At 42.5% G+C, this 15,962-nt stretch overlaps 1 protein-coding gene and 1 long non-coding RNA gene across 2 annotated transcripts in view; both read right to left on the bottom strand.

Annotated features, from left to right (window-relative positions):
• The window catches only part of Brf (Brf RNA polymerase III subunit), a 47,582-nt gene that overhangs the window by 17,973 nt on the left and 13,647 nt on the right, over positions 1-15,962 (bottom strand). The gene's annotated exons all lie outside the window — the stretch shown is intronic.
• Positions 4,218-4,836, bottom strand: LOC143360460 (uncharacterized). The gene is made up of 2 exons (XR_013083278.1): positions 4,687-4,836; positions 4,218-4,531 (listed from the first exon to the last, which is right to left on the bottom strand). It is a non-coding gene; the product is annotated as an uncharacterized LOC143360460 (long non-coding RNA).

Genomic DNA, 15,962 nt, shown 5'->3' with positions numbered 1-15,962 from the left:
TTAAAGTTGGTTATGCAGTTAAATTTTACCTCAAGAAACCAGAAATTTTTACCTTTTTTTGCAATCCTGTAGATTTTGTCGAGAAAATGTTGAAAATTCAAGTTTTAATCCTAGGGGATCAGTAGTTCAAAAGTTATGCGCGTTTAAACGTGACCAATGTTCAACGTTTTTGACAGGTAGGGGCGCCGCCATGTTTATATGTACTCAGAGTCGCGCGTCGTCTAACGAGTAGAGCCACTAGATGACAGCACAAGCACACAGTGGTGTCGATAACATATACATATTCGCAAGCCTAAGGGTCGATCCATTCAGACCGGAACCGGACGGCATTTATGGGGACTCTAGATCCAAATGCCAGGTTGCCGAAGATCTGTCGATGTGTGTTCCGGCGGTTGGACTTATCGAGTCCGGCGGTTGTCTCTCTCGAGTCCGGCGAGTGGCTGATCATTACCAGATGGCCTTTCGAGAGCACGTTGACAGTTCTCTGCTGTGCGAGGCACCAAAAAAAAAAATGTTTTTAGGGGCTCCACAGCTTCGTAGGTAAACAATCGGTATCTCTCCTCTATAACATCGTGGAAATAGAAATCGTTCCTGCCTCATCACACATCCTTATATATTATCCTTGTAAAAACAAGAATAGTTGTTAGTTTTTAAAGAAAATATCCACATTACGAAGGGGTTTTGAGGAGTATGTTTAGAATTTTGATGACATTGAGATACGTTGTAGTCCAATTGCAAGTGGGAGGCGGGGGTTGAGCCGGGTTTATCTTGAAAATTGTTTAAAAGATGAAGATCATCAATGTCAGTTCTTAATGCAAAAATATTAGAAATATCTTTGAACGCGGGGAAAGAGGACGCGAGGTGTCACATATTTTACATAAACTGTTGTTGGGGTGTCGTGCACTCCGAGTGTACAATAAACGTTAATACGGATAGCGGTCGATCAGTCGCTGCACTTACAATTGCCTAAATCTACTCGCGATCCAAGTACCTGCCCAATATCGGGACCGATACGACACCACAGTTAGTTAAGATAAAAGTGGGATAAAATGATTAGTCTTTATGAAACCGTATCTTTTACTAAACTGTATACGTGCTCATCCGTAACCACGAAAGTAATTCTAACATTAAAATTTTATCATTTTAGTAAACAAGGTACAGTTTTAAATGAAAAAAATATTATGTATTACTAAAGTATAGAGATTTAACACAATATGAAGAAATAAGCATTACAATTCACAGAATTTGAACGAAGGGAGACACAACTAAAGATATAACTTAGCAATGTTAAAATTAATTTGTGAAGCTGATTTTTATTGTTCCTTATAGTTTCAACTATTACTTAATAACATTACAACTCAGATGAACAATATTCTTTACCCCGAAAAATTGTACTTTGGACAGTTTTTGGGCGTTCTTGCACGCTCTTGTGGTATCCGGCGGCTGGACAGCATCCACAAAGATTGCTTTGCCTTCGATCTTGGGAAGGCACCGATCCGATGCCGGATGCCGAGCTCATAGCCATCCCCGGGGTGTAGAGGGGAGTAAACTGCTCAGGTATTAGGTAGTAAACTCTCACGGTGCTCTTGGCCTTTGTTGCAAGCTTGCCGAGCGCCTCTCAGGTGGCCTTGCTAGGCTTTCCTACCTGTATGGATTGAGAAAACGTAGTAGTTTTCCTTGTTCCATCCGTTGCGGCCTATATGGAGCGGCCTTAAGACTCCCCCCCCCCCCCCAACGTGAACCTAATACCAACCAACATCCTCTACTCATTGAACGATGTCTGAGTACATACGAATATGGCAACGCCCTTACCTGTCAAAGCCGCTTAAAATCGCTCAACTTTAAACACGCATAACTTTTTAACCTCTCAATTCATAAGGTTAAAACTTGGATTTTTGGAATTTTCTCATAAAAATCTACGGGATTACATAAAAAAAGTTAACAATTTCTGGTTTCCTGAAGTAAAATTTAGCCTGGGGAGGCTCTAGATATGGATTATTGAAGTTAAAAAAAATATGTGTTCGATATGTAACCGTATCGATTACATATCGATCGGGCGGCGTGTCGCATGAGCGACGCGGACCCCCACCACGACGTCCCTGGTCGTCCTGTCATCCTTCTCTTAATGAAGGATCGCAGGATCCCCCACTAATTAGCGTGCGCGCGCATCGATCCCCACGCGATACGGATCGAATGAGGTCGATGCGCGACGAAACTAGGACACTCTACGTCTGGGCGCGAGCTTGTTCGGGTCTTAGAATCTCGGGCGGTCCGGTACGCAGCGAGCGAGTCAAACCGACTCAGGAGCGATACGGTTAAACCGACTGCGTTCCTTCATCTCGTGCTAACCTCAAACCGAGGAAGTGTCGTGTAAACCGCACGACACGGGCCCATAAATCATACAGGCGGCGATCAACGGCCGTAGCTATTAATTCAATAATAACTACAACGAAACGAAGGCAACTGTATCGGTTCCGAGTCGAATTCTTGACAAAAGGAAGTTGATTTTCTCGCTCATTTCGGTATACGTCCGTGCGGAAATTCGCGATACATTTCGTACAGAGTCAGTGCGGCTAACGTCTTTCCACCGACACCGGAAAGCCTCCGAACCCACTGAATAGTGACGACGGGGGCGATCCTCAGGGTCGGCTGTCTGACCGACGCCTCGTACGTGTCGTCATTCGGGCACTTTTCCTGAGCAATCAGCTAGTGCTCGTATGCTACGACTCACGTTCGTTCGGGAGAATCACGACGAAAACGCGTAACCTCCGGGACAGCGTGACGTGAGCAACGTACGATGAACTTATAAGAAAGGGACCCAGACGTGGAGCCAGAACAGGGCTCGTGTAAATGCCTACGCGATGGCACGATTGTGTGAAGTCGCGATAGATTAGGCGCGACTTGTGAACGGCATAAATCTAGCGAACGTCACATAGCGGTTATTGTATATACAACGAACACCAGAATATATCTTATTTCTACCTCCCACATCGTCTCCGAATAATTCAAAGTTAGTTAGAACCTCTCCGTCGTCCAGTGCCTGGAGGCACGAACCTTATCTTACTAGGGTCGTAACCGTCCCTATTTTTCTATCGGAAACTCAACATCGATACGTTTTTCCTCGCACGCATTCGTCGTGAGGAGGCGACAGCGTGCGCGTGGCCTGCGTTCGTCCACGACCTCGCGTGGAGGCGCGGCCGGTCGGGGACGGGTTCCGTATTACCTAGTTCATTCCACCAACACCGGAGTGTACCCGAACCCACTGCATAGTGACGACGGGGCAGTCCTCAAGGTTGGCCGTGTGAGCAAAGGTCTTATACGAGTCGTCATTCGTGCATACTCCCCGAAATCTCGGCTTTGTGTACGGGTGTTACGACGACCCCAGTCGTCCGGCGGAGTCGCGACGACAAGGATTGGGTGCGGTCAAGGTCGCTCCTCCATCACCGGAGATCATTCTGACCCGCTGCAAAGTGATCGCGAATGATGTCCTCAGGGTTGGCTGAGCGATCGTAGCCTTGCACGAGTCGGCATTCGTGTGCGCTTCCCGAGAAATCGGCAGCGTGTACGGGTGTTGCGACGGTCCTCGATATAGCGAACGAGATCGCTCGGACGCGTCGGGACGATCGCGTATAAAGGCACAGCAGTAAAACAAATTAGTAGAAATAAAACGGTTGTAAATTTATTTCAGCAAACTATATCTCGCATAAAAGGTCTAGCAGGATTTATCGCCAAATATTTCAAAACCTGGTAACAGCTAAGGTCAAAACCTGAAAGTCGAGGGTAAAAAACATTTTCCACGCATATCTTGAAAACTACTGTAGACATGAGAATTGTGTACATAGGAAAAGTTGTATGTGTACTTATAAGAAATACACCTGTGAAGACACATTTCAGATATCACAATTTATTTCAATAATATATTAAATAACATTCATTATTTACATGTTATCGCAATTTTTCAGGCACTTCCGGTGCTCTGACAAGAAAATGTTTCCAACAAAAATTAATCAGTAATCATTCTTCTGTAAACTCCAATATAAAAAATTAAAAACAATTTTTTTAAATAAAAAATTAGTCACCCTGATTTTTTAATTACTACTATATATTTTTTATTTAATAATGTTATAGTTGACGTCAAGACAATTCCAATGGCCCTATTTACTATCGCTTTAGGCTTTAAAGCTATGCTAAAGTCGTTGTGAACAGCTAATCCCTCGAATTGTGCTTAATTGTGTATACTAAAATATATATTGTATTTTTTAAATAATCTTTTTGTTGTTTTTGAAGGTACGGCCAGATAAGATGGCCAAAAGTGCCCCGAAACCAAAGTAATTAGAATTAATTTATTAGAATATACAGTGTGAGTCATCTAACGTTTGCACCCCAAATAGTTTTGTTGTTTTGAAAGATACGTCAAATATCTCAAGGACAACGTTGAGTCAAAACAAAAATATTTGTTCTTATGTTATTATTTTTAGAGATCTCAAGGTCACCTTCATTTTTATAAACGGGAACAACTACTTTTAAACACCTACGAGGATAATCCCTATCATTAGAATTTCAGTGAAATTCACTATAATTACTCAAGGTTATTCAAGGTCACCAGACAGAGGAAACGTATAAGATTTAAAATATAAGAGCAGAATACTTAACCCAGACTTAACCCATATCACCCTTTTTAAATACCCACAACGATAGTTCCTTTCATTAGGAATTCAGGGACTAAAATTACTCAAGGTCATTCAGTCTCACACACAGAGGAACTTAAAGGATTTAAAATATAAGGGCAGAATATCTGTATTTCATAAATGTTCGAAATGACGGCCGTTTACATCGATACATGTGATAAACGGGCTCTGAAGGGATGTAGAACTCTGACAAGTGATTATACGCTGATGCATATCTTCAACAGTTGTCGACACTAATTCTCAACTTAAAGGATTGCAGCAAGATCGTCGCGTTCATGAAGTTTTAAACAATTAACTATGCACGTATTTACGAACTCGTAAGGCCATCTATTCCTCGTTTATTTCACCTTGCTGGGTACATTTTACACTTAATAAACAGTCACAATCATACCTTCATTTATTTTTTTGATCACGCTATTAATTTTATTTAGGAATTATTTTCATCGATAAAAAAAAGATAAGTATACGTTGTGACGTGGCAGAATTGCCTATGTCTTCCCGAATTAATAACGAATGACCGTGCCGCTCTCTGGCAGTACCGATGCAAGGGAATAGTTGCGAACGTTCTCATTAAAATGTACGAAATATAGTGAGCGCCGAATTAAGCGTTTGAGCGTCGCTCCACTTTTGAGCGCGATGCGAATTTGCAGGACCGTAGCCGGTCCCTGGGGGTTCGAATCCTACTTCCCTGTTAAGAAAGCTGCGGAAAACCTCAAGTGGAGGCGCGCTGACCACGGGGTCAGGCTCGCATTGCGACACCGCGGGAACGGCCGAGCCCAGGTTCTGTAACCTGGAGGCGCCGGCGAGGGAAGTCGGACAAGAGGAGGATAACTACTCAGACCCGCGTCGCTTCGCCCGGATTTCTATCCGAATTTTGCATTCTTGCAGGGTCCGACATCGGAGCGGCTCGAAGTCGTCTCGCCGCGGAAAGCCGCAGATCGTCCAGGACGACGAGCAAGAATTTCGAATGCGCCGGCGGCCACGGGCCTCGCCGCCTATGGTCCGATCCTTACGTAGGAACGTGGCGTATAGGGTAGCACGTAGCTAATGGGGCGCTAGTGGGGGACGCCTCTCTTCCGCATTCCCGAGTTACCACAAATTAGGGCACTGCTCCGTTGGCCGCGGTTGGAAATAGTCCACTTTACGATTCTCCTACCCCCTGACACGGAGGAGAACCTGAATACCCTGGATTATACAGAGGAGGAGGATTGGTGGAGAGCCATGCATCTGGCAGAGATCGCCCTGTACTCCCTTGTCGGGCGAAACCGGAGGATGGGACTTAGCGTGGCCGCCGCAAAGACCGAGGTGATATGGCTATATGGATGGTCATGGTCACGGCGGCCGCCCCGGGGTCAAGACCTCCAGATTCGTGTCGTCAATACCTTGGTCGAGATCCGGCCCAAGATGAACTATCTTGGCCGCTGACGTTTCGAGGTACACTTCGACCTCCTCGCCCCCCGACTAAAACGGACTGCGGCCTCCCTTGCACGCCGGCTGCCCAATATTGAGGGTGGAGGGCGCAGTTGAAAGTCCACCGCCTCTATACGGAGGTGGTGCGGTCCCTTGCTCTTCATGAAGACCCCGTGTGGCACCGCTCGCTCGAGACCAGCCGGCGCAGTCAAGCGCTCTTGGAAAGAAAGCAACGTCGGCTGGCCTTGCGGGTCATACGGGAGTACCGCACCATCTCTACCGAGGTGGTGGGCCGCCTCGCCGTAGTTCCACCGTTCCATTTGATGGTGGCAGAGAGGGCGACGCTATACCAAGTTGCCTGCTCATCCCACCCTCCACCCCCCACCCGGGGGGTGGAGCTTACACACGGAGAGGAAGAGAAGCTCGAGGCGTTGACACGCCAGGTCCGGTCGGACACATTTGCAAAATGGAGGCGATTGCTTGCCTCCTCGGCGCGTTCGACCGTCCGGACGCTCTTGCCCATATTCGATATATGGTGCAGGAGGTAGAGAAGGTTGACCTTTCTGCCTCACGCAGGTGCTCTCCGGCCATGGGTGCTTCGGAGAGTACCTGTGCAGGATAGGGCGGCAGCCGACGGCACAGTACCACCACTGCGGCGAAGATTTTGACACGGTGCGGCACACCTTAGAGGAGCGCCCAGCCTGGGCCGAGCCGCGCCGCGCCGTGTCTTGAGGGCCGCAGTGGAAAGGTGAGACGTCTCGCTTGCGGCCATGGTCGGCCACATGGCATGAGTTTTTAGTGGGTAGTTTTCGGGGACGGAATCGCCTTTGGTGAACGCCTTCCCGAGGATAGTCCCACATAACCCCGGCTTCCCTCAGGAAGTCTGGGTATGCGTAATACATTTTCTCACGGAAAAAAGTCCACTTTACGATTGCATATGTGACGTAATAAAATCTAAAACGGCTGGCAAAATGGCGAGGGACAGCGGAGCCGAGATTGCTGCCGCTTAGCTGCCATCTGCCCGCTGTTGCCGTCAGGCTTCCTTGTTAATTAGTGAACATTCGTGATGGCTCGTACAGCGTTTTATGGGTCCGCGTTTGCGTCACAACACGACGACATCGCGTTACCGGGATAAACACAAATTCGGCCGGACAGCGGAGGCCGCGTGATCGTCCTTGGATCCGCCTAAACGCGGAGTCACGGATTCGTTGGGGCCGCGTTGTCGTCACTTTGTGATAATAGAAAATGTTAACTTCGACACGTCTTCGCGGTGGGAAGCCGCAACGGTTTCGCATCGTACCTTCCGACGTATCTCGATGGCAACGGTCCGGGAAAGAATAGGAAACATCGTCAAGAATAGGCTAGCATCGTTAGAATCTGGACGGAAACCCGTGTAAAAATGGGTCGTATAGAGAGCGAAGGCGAACTCGCTCGCCACCGGGTTCGACGCGAAAAAAATCTGAACGAGAGACAAATCGCGGGCGTGCCGAACATCTGCCGCGACGAAATTGTACACCGCGATCGGCTGTAATTGACCGGTCGAGGCCGACAGCTACTTGCTTTTACGCATTGATTAAACACCTGAGAACCGTAACCTTGTCTCAAACTTTATTGTGAGAACCCTTCCTGCCACGGGAAACGCCCCGCGCTATCCCACGTAGAATCCTGCGCCTGAACGCAAACTTTCCAGGACTTGGCGCGCATCTCGTCGATTCGACTTCGCGGCTCCACGTGGTATCGTTGGGGCGACGACTTCGGGTGTCTGCCGCCCGATTTATTACCAAAATTCGAATTTGGGAGTTCGAAGTCGAGTCCACGGGAGACCGTTTGTCCCGAGTGGACAAACTGACGGAAGCGGTTTCTGACGGAAACGAAAAAGTAAGCGACGTGACAACGTTGATATTTATATTATGTCTTATAATATTACAATTAGAATTACGATTTTAATTATATTTATTTCTTCTTTGAATATGAGAACGCAGGAGACCTCTTAAAATCGCGTGTGTGCCAGCTATGGCGAAATTTTCGGGCGACGCAAAATTACTACTAAGAGATTCAAGAATAATTTAAAGGAAAAAATAAGCGTATAGTTACATTAATATTTTATTCCGTACGTTATAATCGTGACTTTAACTGCGTGTTTATGTTTTTTGTTTTGTTATAGGAAAGCAGAAGGCTGTTTCAAAGCGTGTGTGTACCGACTACAGCAAAAGTCGAAAAGCGCAAAGTGCATCATTCCTTTACATCAGAGTTGCCCAACTTCTTCTTCTTACGCGATCCTACTCCTAGTCCTGCGGTTCCCCCCACTAACTGATACATTACCCGCGTCTGCGCGAGAGAAAGAGAGAGAAGGAGCTACTTCACCATGCCTTCCCTGAGAAACGTCTTTTCCGCCGCCCAACTACTAACTTGCCACTTCTCTTACTACCAACGTCCAATGTCTAACGTCTTTCTTCTATGTACAGGGTGTTCAAAAAAAAGCATTCAATATTTATATGGTATCTAGGATACACTGTACTGAGTAGAAAAGCTTTAGTAAACATAGGTCAAAAGGTCAACCGTTTCTGAGATATAGACATTTTTGTTTGCTAACATCATGATTCATTTACTACTGGCTTATTGATATTTATAGAAAATTTTCCACGTGTTATGATTTTCCGTTACAGAACTGACTGATTCCGGATGAAATCTACTGTCGGCACTTGGAGGAGGACATTCAGAACGCGGTTTGTAAACACTGAAGTACGCATCGCATGCGATGGAAGTAAGTTGATCATAATGCTAGCAAACAATAATGTTCATATCTCAGAAACGGTTGACCTTTCACAGCACAGTGTGTTCTATATACCATAGAAATATTGAATGGTTTTTTTACACCCTGTATCAAAAGGCCAGTAGTAAATGAATCATGAAGTTAGCAAGCAAAAATGTTTATATCTCAGAAACGGTTGACCTTTCAACCTATGTTTACTAAAGCTTTTTTACTCAGGACAGTGTATCCTATATACCATATAAATATTCAATGCTTTTTTTTGAACACCCTATATGTCGCAAGTACCTGGCTGATAAAAATCGCAGAACTATCCCCAATACCGTGGGGTATACCCCGTGAGGGGCCATAAAACTCGATTGGTCTCAGTAGCCGAGGAGTGTAAACATAATGCGGGTCGAATATATCGGTGTGAGACCACTACTAATCCAATAACAAAACTTCTTTATTTTTCATTATTTGTTTATTAGACTTTCACCAATATATTTGTGGACTTATATTAGGATCATTTTCTTTAGAAAAATGCCACGAATATGTTGGTGAAAGTCCCATAAACAAATAATCAAAAATAAAGCAGTTTTGTTATTGGATTAGTAGTGGTCCCCTGGTCTCATACCGATATACCCGACCCGTATTATGTTACGCTCCTTGGCGACAGAGACCACTTGAGCTTCGCTGTCCTTTTCTATGTTCGATAGTATATAAAAGAATATTAGAATTTTCTAGACAGTATTTGTCGCTGCCAGACTCATGTTTTTCACATGCATCGTGTAGGACGGTATGTTTACACTCCTCGGTGACCGACGCTTCTAGAAATTCGCTGTCCTATTCTATGATCGGCATGGATCAAAGAATGGAATCTCCTGGGCGATATATGTCGCTGGCAAGACCCTTATTGTTGACAGATATCGAGAAAACACTGTATGCGAACACGTTGAGAAAAAAGGCTAATGATAATCGATTAGAAATTGCTCAAAGCAAGAAAGAAAAATTTTCAAAATTCTTAACGTTTTACAAGGTATATATTTCCTACATGTCTTTTTCCCCACGAAATTTCAATCAATACAGTATAATAACATGACAATAATAACAGATTAAAGTTCAATATCAGCCAAAAGTGAGGATGCCGTTTAACTCTAATTTAAAAAAATACAGCACTAAGATTACTGATTTCATTAGAATATTTAATGCTACCTTTTCAATCTAATTCTTTCTAACTCTTTCTAATTCTTTTCATTCTTTTTTATTGCTTCTCATTAACAACATATACAGGGTGGCCCACATAACTCTGAACAGCTCAATATCTCGAAAACTATGCCATCGATTTTAAAGTCCTTAGTCTTAAATTGCATGGAACTGAAGGGCCTTTCTGACTACATAAACGTGAAGTGGTCTCCCTTCCCCTTTAACGGGGGAGGGGAGGTACCTTTGTAATTTTAAATGGAACCCCCTATAAAATGTTACATATCTAGATTCTACCGGAAAAAACAAGTCAATTTTGTCTGAAACATTTTTTTGTCAGATACTTCCATGATGAGATATAACAGTTTGAAGTTTCGAGTTGTAGGTACTTGAAGCGCTCGGAAATAGCGTTATGGAATTATACGCGCTTGAGTCCTTTGCTTATTCGTGAAGAAATAAAATGTACTTTAAATTAAATGTTCAAAATGTCCACCACGGGCTTGTAAACATTTATTTACTCGAAACATCAAAGTTGTTCTAACATTTTTTAACATTTCGGGAGTCACTGAAGCGCAAGCGTCACGTATTCTTTGTTTCATATCCTCTTTTGTCGTCGGTGGTTCAAACATAACTATGTCCTTTACATATCCCCGCTTTTCTAAATTATGAAATGTTGCATGACATTGTTTGATCCCATAACGTTCAAGAAACATCACTGCTGCACGCCGATAATTTATTTGGCATTCACCTAACGTTAATAACATATTCACTTCTGTGTCAAAAGTAGCCATAATCACAATGTTACTGCTTGAATAACAGCTCTAAACTGAAAACGTTTTCATAGATAAGTGAGTCAAACTCAAGAATTGTAAATATTATTGTTTGTGTTTCTTCATGAATAAGCAAAGGACTCAAGCGCGTATAATTCCATAACGCTATTTCCGAGCGCTTCAAGTACCTACAACTCGAAACTTCAAACTGTTATATCTCATCATGGAACTATCTGACAAAAAAATGTTTCAGACAAAATTGACTTGTTTTTTCCGGTAGAATCTAAATATGTAACATTTTATAGGGGATTCCATTTAAAATTACAAAGGTACCTCCCCTCCCCCATTAAAGGGGAAGGGAGGCCACTTCACGTTTATGTAGTCAGAAAGGCCCTTCAGTTCCATGCAATTTAAGACTAAGAACTTTAAAATCGATGGCATAGTTTTCGAGATATTGAGCTGTTCAGAGTTATGTGGGCCACCCTGTATATTCTAATAAATTTGATTACTTGGAAATGAGAAAAAAATGAACAATATTTGTAGTAAATATTTTCATATATTTTTTAAAGGTAATGAAATTTAAAAAACAACAAAAAAAATTATTTATGAAATATAAAATATATTACACCATTAAACCTGATTTCTTAAAAAAAAATTTAATTGAAATTTCACTTTGATATCTTCTTTAAATCAAAAGTTATAGCCAGGGCCGCAGTAAGGAGCCTCGGGCGCACTAAGGAAAGGGGCGCTGACAGCGCCGATATTTGTTATTATCAATGATAAATGCGTAACTGACTCGTGACGTTAGGTCAAGAATTATTTATGATTTTCAATGAACCAGGTACAGCTCACGAATTTGGCGCTAATTTCGATAGTAATATCAATAGCAAAGAGCTTAAATTACAAAGATTTAATTAACAAAGTTCAGTTGAAAGCTATAAAAGTGAAGTTATGAGTTTTGATAGGTAGATACCTGCATTTTTTCATTGTATTTAATTTTAACCATTGGTGATAATTAACCTTGCTTGAGTTTTTTAAAAATATTTTATGATGAATAAATACCTAACAAGATATTTGTATTTTTTTATAGGGGAGTGCAAATTGCAATTTTAGCTTTAGGCGCAAATATTTATTTCCTTAACACGTTGAATGCCACGCCAGTTTTACAGGGTTTGCCCGTGGCGCCACGATGAATTTTCCATTATACGATACATATAATGTTGAAATATTACCTACAACAAATAAATTACAGTGTGTAGCCATGTTTAATACGTTAGTTGCCACGGGTATCACCGGTGACCCCCGTGGCGCTGGAGTGCGGTTTTTATTGATAAGTATTGACATTTGTCCAAATTATGTATTTCTAAAAATCTGGGCGCGCCGGTCACCGGTGGCCCCCACGGCACCACCACCAAGTTGAGTGCCGGACACCGGTTTTGCGATCCTGAGGCCTTTTATCTCTATTCGTCAAACTTTGTCAGACCCAATCGCATACGACTGCGTCTGGTTTCCTTATCACGTTAACTGCCACATATCATTCCCAGAGATTCTTACAAAATCAGAGCAATTTAATTAATGAAAGCGAAACTAGAAATGTTAAATGTATTATAGGGGATGCTGTTTTAACTCTTTTGAATTTTAAAGATCTTAATAATATTCGGTTTATCTGGATGTCACAATAAAAATGAATTTATAAACCTACTCAAAAATCACTGTCAGTCATATGTGACTATGCGCGTCTGGACGCATTTTTATGGTGGTCGTAGGTCCCTTTTTTTCTCCTTTGTTCTTTAGTACATCGTTGACTATCGAACGAAGAGTTTGTATGTAAGGAAAGCATCAGTTCGAAGTGAAAAAATGAATCGAAAATTACTTTTGTTACTTCTTAGAGAAGTAGCAGAAGATGACGAGATTCTTCAGAATGTTGATGAAAAAACGACAGAGAAAAATAAAAAGTATATATAAAAAACGAAATGAGCAGGATTCTGGCAACATATTAATACAAAAGCATTTACTGAATGATAGAACTGAATTTTTAAATGGGGTAAAGAACAAATGGATTTTGTTTTGTGCCATGTTGGCAATAATTTAAATAAACCAGCTTGTAGGGTCTGGCTTTCAACTCAATAACGATTATTAGCGTGCCATAAACCTTTGGATAAAAAAAATTTATGGAAATATTATTACACATAGAAATAATTTTTCAAAAAAGTTGTTTGACATAGTAATATGGACTAATCGAAAATCATTGTTTTTCGCTCATTTCTTATTTATGGAATCATATCTAAAATCTGTTAAGAGACTTTCGTCTGGCACTGATCGTTTTAGGAGTACTATAGAACTTTGGGCGATCAGCTTCGGCCACTCTTGCCAACGATTTAACTTTCAGAATTTTCAAGAATGAACCGCGCGAAAGTTACGGTTATTTGATGTTGTGGCGGACCCCTTGGAGAAGGGTTCATCGGACCCAGGTAGGAGCGTCGTTTGCGGGCTGGGACCTTGGACGCACTTGGTCGCCAGGCCCAAGCTCTTCCCGAGCGCACACTTAGTCGCCGGAAGTCTGTTCCTACCTGGGGTGCACATTTGGCGACCAGGTTCAGGGTTTTTCCTTGGCGTGCACATTTGGCCGCCAACCCTTGACTTTCGCCAGGACACGGATGTTCGATGCAAGGACACGAACTTTCTCCAAGGGGCACGTACAGGAAGCGACATCCCCACTCCAGAAGTTTCCTTGTTCGAAGGAAATTCCTGGAGGCGCGGGACTAGATATAAGCGCGGATTCTGACGGATGAAGAGGTCAGTTTTTCAAGTCAGTCTGTAAAGTCAGTTTGTCAAGTCAGTCAGTCAGTTCATTCGCCGTCAGTTGTTTCATTGTTATTTCATTTGTTGTTCCTTGTTACGTCCTTGAGTTTTTGTTGTTTATTTAATAAATGGTTATTGTTATATTGGGTGAATCATTTACTGAACACCCAAACCACAACACATACTAAAGATGTTTTAGGTGAAATTTTTATTAAAATAATTAAAGCAACCTAATAAAATTGTTGTTAAATTTTCTTATTTAAAGAATTAATAAATCATATGCATTTCACATTTTTCTTTATAATTTATAATATGTCCTTTAAAAATTTCATCTAAAACCAGGTTTTTTACACAGAGAAATAATCATAGGGTACGGTCACATTTTTCCAAAAGGGCCTAGCCGATTAGGATGGTCAAAACTGCCCTTAGAGGTTTTTCCATTAGAGGTTAGAGGTTTTTTCGTTAATGAACCATTCGAAAGCTGACCAAGAAAAACCCCACTGGGTAACAACACACTACCTTGCCCGTGAGGGTAGTTGCAGGGTAAATTGGATTTCGCGCTTTTCCGCGCATTTTCCGCACTCTGATGCTTCCTAAAATTCTGAAAAAAATGTGGAATATTTTGGATCCTAAGACAAATTTTTGAGAATTTTTTCAGATTTTTTTGTTGCAAACTGTGGTCGTAAAAAATGAAAAACCCCCAAAAATCGGAAAAATGTACATTTCTCAAAAATATGAAAACATGCTATTCTACTGTTTAGTTCCCTGATAAAGTACCATACCAGGTAGTGTCGTCAATTTTTTTTAGATTTTTTGTTGTGGGGCATCATTGTCAAAAACAATAAAGACCGAATTTTTTCAACGTTTCTGCTATTAGGAGGAAAGTTACACTTGTTGGTTTTATCGCAAGTATATATTAAGTAATTTTAAACATTATTACATTGAAACAAGTAAGTGTTTGACCTATGAAATGTTTTAAGAGAAAAAATGGATTGTATTTTGTGCGATATATACCAGAATGTTCGGAACGTTAAAACATCGCCGGTTGGCACAGCGGTTAAAGGTCGACCCAAACAAGACGGGTCTCACCGTGCCCGGCAACGGGGCACGTTTTCCTATGCCATACAGAGTTGGCCGTGTTCGAAGGCGACTTGAGAGGCGCTCAAGATGCTCGCAACAAAGGCCAAGTGCCACGCACCACGGGGGTTAGCTACCAGAACCCCAGAACCGTTTACTCCTCTCTTACCCCTGAGGATCCGATGGTAGAGCCGACCGGGCCGCGGCCGGGGTTTCACGAAATATTCTTACGAAGAATACTCAGCGACCCCGGTCGCCGTGGCGTGGCCGTGGCAAAGGGAGAAAAACATTATAAATGTTGTATTATTTAAAAAACTACTTCACCGATGATGATGACCTATCAATCAAATCTCAATGCATTTTTCGATGTTTTAAAAATTGTTGATTTTACAGACGCGTAAAAATACGTGTCACCCTTTTTTCGTTATATTATAAGACTAGAACTATCACACCGATGAAAATGAGTTTTTGGAAGCTTATAGCGAAAACATGAAAGTGTTTACCGAAAATGTTGTCATTTGGAAAAAATGTTTTCTTCACCATTTATTTGGCAATTATTTTAAACAAATGCTATGTTTTCGTAGCAGGTACCTTTCTAAAAATTTGAAAAAATTGAGGTTATAGCCCCAAGTGTCCACTTTACGCACCTGTTTTTAAATAAGCGGATACTTCAAAATTGACGAAATTAAAATTATTTCAAGTGAACGCTGCATCGCGATACACAGCCTCGCACGGTTGGCTCAGTGCCCGGGAGGCCATAGGCCTAACAGCCTCCCGGGCTCTGCTTCTACCATGCGCCAACCGTGCTAGACTATGTATCGCGGTGCAGCGTTCACTTCAAATAATTTTAATTTCGTCAATTTTTTAAAAACAGGTCCGTAAAGTGAATTTCTCTAACAATTCATAATTGTATTAAATCATGTGGCAGTCGCATATGTACATGGTGTAAGGACGACAAGTACAGCTGCTCGTAACCGCTCGTCTGCCGTCCAAAAGAAGGCAATGTCGCGGTGCAGCGTACACTTGAAATTTCGCCATTTTTAAAGTGTCACCATTCTTGAGAAACCTACCGTTAGGTGTGCCTATCCCCACCTCAGCTGCGTCCGTAGTCCCATTGTTTGGCTTCGACGTCACCCGCTACATAGTAGTCAATATTTGGACTGCAGCCGAAAATGCTTGTGAACCGAGGCCTGCCCCTTCCAGTCTGAACTAATCAGCCGCGCATTGGTACCTCTACTCTGTCCAACGAGACAAGGCAGTGAA

Source organism: Halictus rubicundus, chromosome 13 (genome assembly GCF_050948215.1).
Source record: "Halictus rubicundus isolate RS-2024b chromosome 13, iyHalRubi1_principal, whole genome shotgun sequence".
Lineage (NCBI taxonomy): Eukaryota > Metazoa > Arthropoda > Insecta > Hymenoptera > Halictidae > Halictus > Halictus rubicundus.
This window is presented reverse-complemented; position numbering and strand designations above follow the sequence as displayed.